This window comes from Eimeria tenella, genomic scaffold (assembly GCF_000499545.2).
Source record: "Eimeria tenella Houghton genomic scaffold, Eth_scaff165, whole genome shotgun sequence".
NCBI classification, from domain to species: domain Eukaryota; phylum Apicomplexa; class Conoidasida; order Eucoccidiorida; family Eimeriidae; genus Eimeria; species Eimeria tenella.
The window spans coordinates 19,857-27,538 of record NW_013541539.1 but is presented as its reverse complement, the minus strand read 5'-3'; positions in this window follow the sequence as shown (position 1 = coordinate 27,538).

Genomic DNA, 7,682 nt, shown 5'->3' with positions numbered 1-7,682 from the left:
CGGACCATTGTTGTCTTCGTCACATGATTATGACCCAGACAGTGCGGTGGTTTTAGCCCGACTGGGCAAGCAGCTGACCGATGTTGCGTAGAAGACTGGCATTTTTTGTTTTAGCAACAAGATATGTTGGGTTCGGAGCTTCTGTCTTGGGACTTGCAGCAGTCGCGCGTGCAGAGTATTTTGCTTTGCTCTTCTGCAGACTGCGGGTTGGGGCTTGCACAAACTACGCTCTTATTTGGAACCTTGACATTTTTAACTGGCTGACTGCAGCGCGTCCTGCGGCATTTTAGGTACCACGGGACACTGTAGAGGCGAATCAGGAAACAGGACCTGCGTGCCCTTGCTTGCATTCCAGGATCACGCACGCCGCTACAACTGTGTTCGTTTTATACTAGAAGACTTCGAATCGTTGGAAGCTTTTGCAGATGCAAAGGTTTGATGTGGACTCGGCGCGTCGTCTGTTTGCGTGTTGGTGCGTCCAACAGTGTTTTCTGCCTGTAGCAATGTGCGGTTTTAAGTAGAAGTGAGCCGTTTCAGGCCTGCATCACGATGAATATGAGACGGTATGTGGTGGTGGTGGATCGAAGGACACCTGACCAATCACGTTTGCAGCGGTGCAGTGTGCTGGGTTGAAGGAAATTGCACTGCAGGTGGCGCGCTACCGGGTTGACGACGCTGTTTCGTAGGTGTGTCGGAACAGTTGTATGAGTTTGCAAACAAGGGTGACTGTAGAAGCTTGGGCAAGAGCGGAGGCGACAAGTGGGGTGTGCGACGAGCCGTGTGTGCCGGCAGTGAGTTGTTGACGCGCGTACGAAACTGCGTGAGTACTGGCAGCACTGGACCGGAGGAGGTTAGTAGCTGCTGCCAATGGACTGTTCTCCTGGCAGCTGTTTTCTCGGGAATTTGGATTGAGTTGAGATTGGTTAGCTTCGGCACTGGAAAGCGTTGGGAGAAGGCGTGAAGCACGTGTTTGTGAGTGTTGGATCGCAGGGGTCGCCAGGAAGGGTGTGTGCGGGGCGAGACGAGTAGCCATTGAGGAAGCTTCGGAGAAGGCACGTACCTCTTATTTGCGCTTGACACGCAGGTAAAATATATTTGTAAATGAAACAAGGGACATGCTGGCCAGGGCGATCAGTAGATCTTGGCGCCGCACAGTCGCAACGTGAGACTCGTGTGCGGTTGAAGCATCTCACTCCACTCGAAGTCGAGGTGGGTCTTGCAGATGTATTCTTTAGGCTGAAATAGTCACTTGCAAGTTGTGTTGTAGCCGGGCTGACGTACAGTGTGTTGGGCGCTTGCGGCATTGTGTGGGCTTTGCGCAGTGGGGTCTAGTGTGTATGCGTGGAAGTAGATGATCTGGGGCCGCAGTTGCAGTAGTGGCCAGAGCGAATTGCGTGGTGACGCAGCGCTGCGCTGCATAAAGGTTTGGGGATGCTATGACTCATGGTTATCAAACCTTGTCTCTAGGCGGTATGTGTAGTAATGAGTTTGTAACTGAGGGATCCAGCAGGCGATGGGTGTTGTAAAGCTGTTGCGGTCACAGTGTATTGGGGCCTGTGGAAGGCCGCTGCATGGGAGTGGAGCGCCGTAATGGGTCGTTATGTGCGTGGGTTATCCACCCATCGCGTAAATAGCGCAGTGGACGGGGCCGGGTGCAGTGCTCGTTCTTTTCTCGTCTCAGACTTGATTGATCGCTCAGGAAGTTGTGTGTGGGGGATGTGCAACGAGCCGTGTGCGCCGGCAGTGAGTTGTTAACGCGCGTACGAAACTGCGTGAGTACTGGCAGCACTGGACCGGAGGAGGTTATTAGCTGATGGCAATAGACTGTTCGCCTGGCAACTGTTTTCCCTGTAATTTTGCTTGAGGTGAGATTGGTTAGCTTCGGCACTGGAAAGCGTTGGGAGAAGGTGTGAAGCACGTGTTTGTGAGTGGTGGACCCGCAGGGGTCGCCCGGAAGGGTGTGTGTGGAGCGAGACGAATAGCCACTGAGGAAGCTTTGGAGAGAGCAAGTCCAAATTTTTTGTATTTGACGCGCAAATAAAACATGTTTGAAAATGATACGAGGCTCATGCTAGCGAGGGCGATGAGATGATATCGCCGACGCACAGTCACAAAATGAGACTCATGAGTGTGTGAAGCGTCTCACTTCACTCGAAGTTGAGATAGATCTTGCAGATGCATTCGCTACGTTGAGAAATTAGCTTGCGAGTTGCGTTGTAGCTAGGCTGACGGGCAGTGAGTTGGGCGAGCGACACGCAGCGAGATCCGGTGTGTGTGCGTGGAAGTAAATTATCTCGCGTCGAAGTTGGAGTCGTGGCCAAAGCAGGTGGTGTAATGACGCAGCTCTCTGCTGCATGGGGGTTTGACGATGGCACTTCCCGTAACCACGAAACTTCGTCTCACGACGGGCTGCTAAACAGGAAGGCTGAACACACTTTTAGTTAAGGGATCCGCCTGGCGATGGTTGTTGTAGATCTGTTGCCATCACAATGCATCGGGGCCTGTGGAAGCTCGCTGCATGGGAGTAGAGCGCCAGTTATCCCCTCATATGCAATGAGGGGATAACTGCAGCGAATTAGACACAGCCAGGTGCAAGGCTCGTTCCTTTCCCGTCTGAGACTTGGCTGATCGCTCAGGGAGTGGGAATGAATAGTCACTGCAACTGTGGCGGGCAGCATTTTGTCGGAAGGCTATCTGATTCTGTTCGTGTGGGGCGTAATATAATGATGCGAAATAATGAATGTGCTTGAACTAGGAAGAGCTACATAGTCAGGAGAGCTTACGAAAGGCTCCTCAAGATGTGTGTAGGGAGTGTGCAATATAGGCGAGCAGGTGGTTTGCGGAAATCGAGTAACGCCATTAATTGCTTAACTTAATTTTGGAGTGGTTGCACCTGGGGGTGCATAGGGCATGCGGAGTAGCAAGATCGAGTAAAATGTATTCGTTACTCGACTCAGCTGACGTCTAGGAGCATTTCGATTTTCATTTGCATGTGTTTTATCCGTTCAGCACGCTGTGTCCAATCCTTCGCCAGGATGTGTTGGTGGCGTACGTGAGGACACCAGACGAGATGGCCAGGGGCATGAAGAGAAGCGCGCTATTGTTGTCTTCGTCACATGATATCACTCAGACAGTGCGGTGGATTAGCCCGATTAAGCACGAAGCAGGCCTATGTTGCGTAGACTGGTGAAATTCTTAGTTTGAACAGTTGGAAAAGCTGGAGCCGGAATTTCTGCTTTGGTATTTGCAGCAGTTGCGCGGGCAAAGAATTTGGCTTTGCTCTTCTACAGACTGCAGGTGGGGGCTTGCACAAACTACACTCTTATTTGGAACTTTGACATTCTTAACTGGATGAATGCAGCGCATCAAGTGAACTTTTAGGCACCATGCGACACTCTAGAGGCGGATTAGTAGCTGCGTGACCTTGCTTGCTTTGCAGGCGCATGCGTTCCGTCACACTCAGTTCGTTGAGCACTAGAAGGCTCCAATTCGTTGGGTGAATATGCAGAAACGCAGGTTTGATGTGGACTCGGCGCGTCGTCTGTTTGCGTGTTGGTGCGTCGAACATTGCTTGCTGCCTGCAGCAAAGTACGCCTTTAAGTAGAGGTGAGCCATTTCTCGTCTGCACGACGATGGATACCAGCTAGTGCGTGCTGGTGATGAATCGAATGAGACCTGACCTATCGCGTTTGTAGCGGTGCGGTGTGTTGGGTTGAAAGGAATGGCATTGCAGGTGGCATGCTGCCGGATTGAGGACGATGCTCTTTAGTTGCTTCGAAACAATTTTGTGAGTTTGCAAACGAGGGTGACTGTAGAAGTTGGGGAAAGGGCAGAGGGGACATGCGGGGTGTGAAACGAGCCGTGTGCGCCGGCAGTGAGTTGTTAACGCGCGTACGGAACTGCGTGAGTACTGGCAGCACTGGACCGGAGGAGGTTATTAGCTACTGCCAATAGACTGTTCGCGTGGCAACTGTTTTCCCTGTAATTTTGCTTGAGGTGAGATTGGTTAGCTTCGGCACTGGAAAGCGTTGGGAGAAGGTGTGAAGCACGTGTTTGTGAGTGGTGGACCCGCAGGAGTCGCCAGGAAGGGTGTGTGTGGAGCGAGACGAATAGCCACTGAGGAAGCTTTGGAGAGAGCAAGTCCAAATTTTTTGTATTTGACGCGCAAATAAAACATGTTTGAAAATGATACGAGGCTCATGCTAGCGAGGGCGATGAGATGATATCGCCGACGCACAGTCACAAAATGAGACTCATGAGTGTGTGAAGCGTCTCACTTCACTCGAAGTTGAGATAGATCTTGCAGATGCATTCGCTACGTTGAGAAATTAGCTTGCGAGTTGCGTTGTAGCTAGGCTGACGGGCAGTGTGTTGGGCGCTTGTGGCATTCGGTGAACAGTGGGATCTAGTGTGTATGCGTAGAAGTAGAATAAATGGGGTCGCGGATGCAGTAGTGGCCAAAGCAAGTGATATAATGGAGGAGCTCTGTGCTGGATAAAAGTTTGATAACGTTACGTCCCACACACATGGAACCTTCTCTCTAGACGGTATGCGTAGTAATTAGTTTGCAGCAGAACAATCCAGATGGCGATGGTTGTTGTAGATCTGTTGCCATCACAATGCATTGGGGCCTGTAAAAGCGCGCTAGACGTCGAGCGCAATAGTGGACCGTTTTTTTGCGTGGGGTATCCACACATCGCGTAAATAGCGCAGTGAACGGGGCCGAATGCACGGTTTGTTCTTCTCGTGTTTCGGCTTTGATTGATCGCTCAGACAGTGAGAACGGATAGGCAGTAAAAATGTGACTGGTTGCATTTTGTGGGAAGTCTATCTGATTCTGTTTATGGGGGGTGTAGTATAGTGATACGTAAAAATGGATGCACGTGAACTATGAAGAACTACATGGTCACAAGGGCTTACGAAAGGCTCCTCAAGATGTGTGTAGGGAGTGTGCAATATAAGCGAGCAGGTGATTTGCGGAAATCGAGTAACGCCATTAATTGCTTAACTTAATTTTGGAGTGGTTGCACCTGGGGGTGCATAGGGCATGCGGAGTAGCAAGATCGAGTAAAATGTATTCGTTACTCGACTCAGCTGACGTCTAGGAGCATTTCGATTTTCATTTGCATGTGTTTTATCCGTTCAGCACGCTGTGTCCAATCCTTCGCCAGGATGTGTTGGTGGCGTACGTGAGGACACCAGACGAGATGGCCAGGGGCATGAAGAGAAGCGCGCTATTGTTGTCTTCGTCACATGATATCACTCAGACAGTGCGGTGGATTAGCCCGATTAAGCACAAAGCAGGCCTATGTTGCGTAGACTGGTGAAATTCTTAGTTTGAACAGTTGGAAAAGCTGGAGCCGGAATTTCTGCTTTGGTATTTGCAGCAGTTGCGCGGGCAAAGAATTTGGCTTTGCTCTTCTACAGACTGCAGGTGGGGGCTTGCACAAACTACACTCTTATTTGGAACTTTGACATTCTTAACTGGATGAATGCAGCGCATCAAGTGAACTTTTAGGCACCATGCAACACTCTAGAGGCGGATTAGTAGCTGCGTGACCTTGCTTGCTTTGCAGGCGCATGCGTTCCGTCACACTCAGTTCGTTGAGCACTAGAAGGCTCCAATTCGTTGGGTGAATATGCAGAAACGCAGGTTTGATGTGGACTCGGCGCGTCGTCTGTTTGCGTGTTGGTGCGTCGAACATTGCTTGCTGCCTGCAGCAAAGTACGCCTTTAAGTAGAGGTGAGCCATTTCTCGTCTGCATGACGATCGATGTTAGCAGTGCAGTTGATTTGTTAAATAGAATTGACAAATTGGTTAGTAAAATAGTTCATATTTCAGTTTATGCGCATTCAAAATAGTTTATGTAGGGGAACTGGGTTGTAATGGCTCGGAGAGGAGCAAAGCTTGTGTGGTTGCCTGGTCCTGGAAAAATGACGGCAAATATTTCTAGAGTGGAATTATCACGTACTTCACCAAAAGGCAGTGCGTTTAGTTTCGTTCCAAATGTCGACAAGTGTGAAAGGCTGTGTCGCAGTTTGGCTGGCCGGTGGCTGTTGGCATTTGCTCACCAACAGTATTTGGGCAGGGCCAAGTTCTCATACCTGGTTGATTTGAGCGCTTCTGCGGCTTTGGGGCAAAGCTCGTAAGCTTTTCGTAAAAGGAGTAATCCAAGAGTTGTCCACAGCTTAACATGCGTGATTTCCTACTGTCTTCGTCTTTTTGGCGTTCGGATTTGAAATGTTTGAATTAGAATGATACACATGAAGTTATTCTTCTTTGCATGAAGGGATTGACAATATATTGCATTGAATTCTGGCCTGACAACAACCTTGAATGTGAGCAACGTCGGGAACTGCCTGGGACCTAGCAGCTCTTGCCATACATCACTCTGGGGAAGGGAATACACTTTTGGAATTCGTGTGCTTGCCAAATCTTGTGAGCAGTGCACTTGCTTAAGTTGTTGGCGGGAAAGCATCAGTCCGTTTGCAGCAGCAACACATGCAGAGAACGATAAAGCCACAGGCGCCCTGGCCATTTAATTTTGTTTGCCAGCAGCGTTGTCTGGATGTCCCGTGCCCTTTTGTGGCTTGATGAACCCACGTCAGAAATTGCGCAGCAACGGAGTAGTGTCCAAATGAATTCAGATTTAGTTTCGATCAACGGAACATTTTTCACATTGTGGCTGGCTAGAAACATTTCTGGGATTCACTTGAAAATAGGAAGCCAGGACATGGAAGTTCTAACCGCTGCAGCCAGCTATTCGATCTGTCCTTTTAGACGACTCTCTTGCATTTCTTTGCAGCTCCATGCCTCCCGTTTATTTTGCTACAAGCGCCCTTTCAAAGAGCTTTTGGCCAATAAAAATTTTTCGAGATCGTCACTGTTGGTTGCTGCTGCATAGACCGTATGGATGAGTCGTTTGAACAGCTTTTTGCTGCTGGATAAACTGATATATCTATGTCCGTCTGCTTTGTGGGCATGGAAAATGTTAGCAAATTTTCAATCTGCATACTCAGTATGTGAAGCGTCTGTGAAGAGAGCAAGGCAAACTACATGGGCGATTCGATAGGCTGCGGTCAGAAGTTGTGATAGATGGACCGAAAAGTCCATAGCAAAGGCCGGCGAATGGACTCAAAACGATAGTGAGATCCCGCGAATGGACTCAAAAAAGATAGTGAGACCGTGCAAAGCAGATTTGCTTCTGTATTCATTTTAGTGTTTTTCTAGACACTTTTGGGCGTCAACGTCCATGTTCAAAGTATGTCGAGTGTTTGCTTGCACATGACGTTTCATCCAGCCTTAAAGCTTGCATTTACATATGGCAGTATCGTGGTACGTAGGTAGCACGTTTTCACTGACAAATTCCAGCAAGCTGCTGGGCTACAGCGACGCTTAATTGATTGCTACTGCCGTTACGAAAACTTAGAGCTCGTAGACGCCCTGTCTCCGCGTCAGGCGGTACTCGCAAAGGTGGGCTGTCGACATCCAGAGCTTCCATGGTCCTTCATGTGTTGCCTAGGGTGCATGTGTCGATTTGTCTGCTACCCGACTTTTATTCTACCCGAGCAACGCGTAACGAAGACGTTATGGCACCTTGCAGCCTCAGAAAAATGTAGATGTAGCAGCAGGGGAATGCAGTCTCTTGGTCTGTCATGCATGGCGATTTATTGCCATGGGC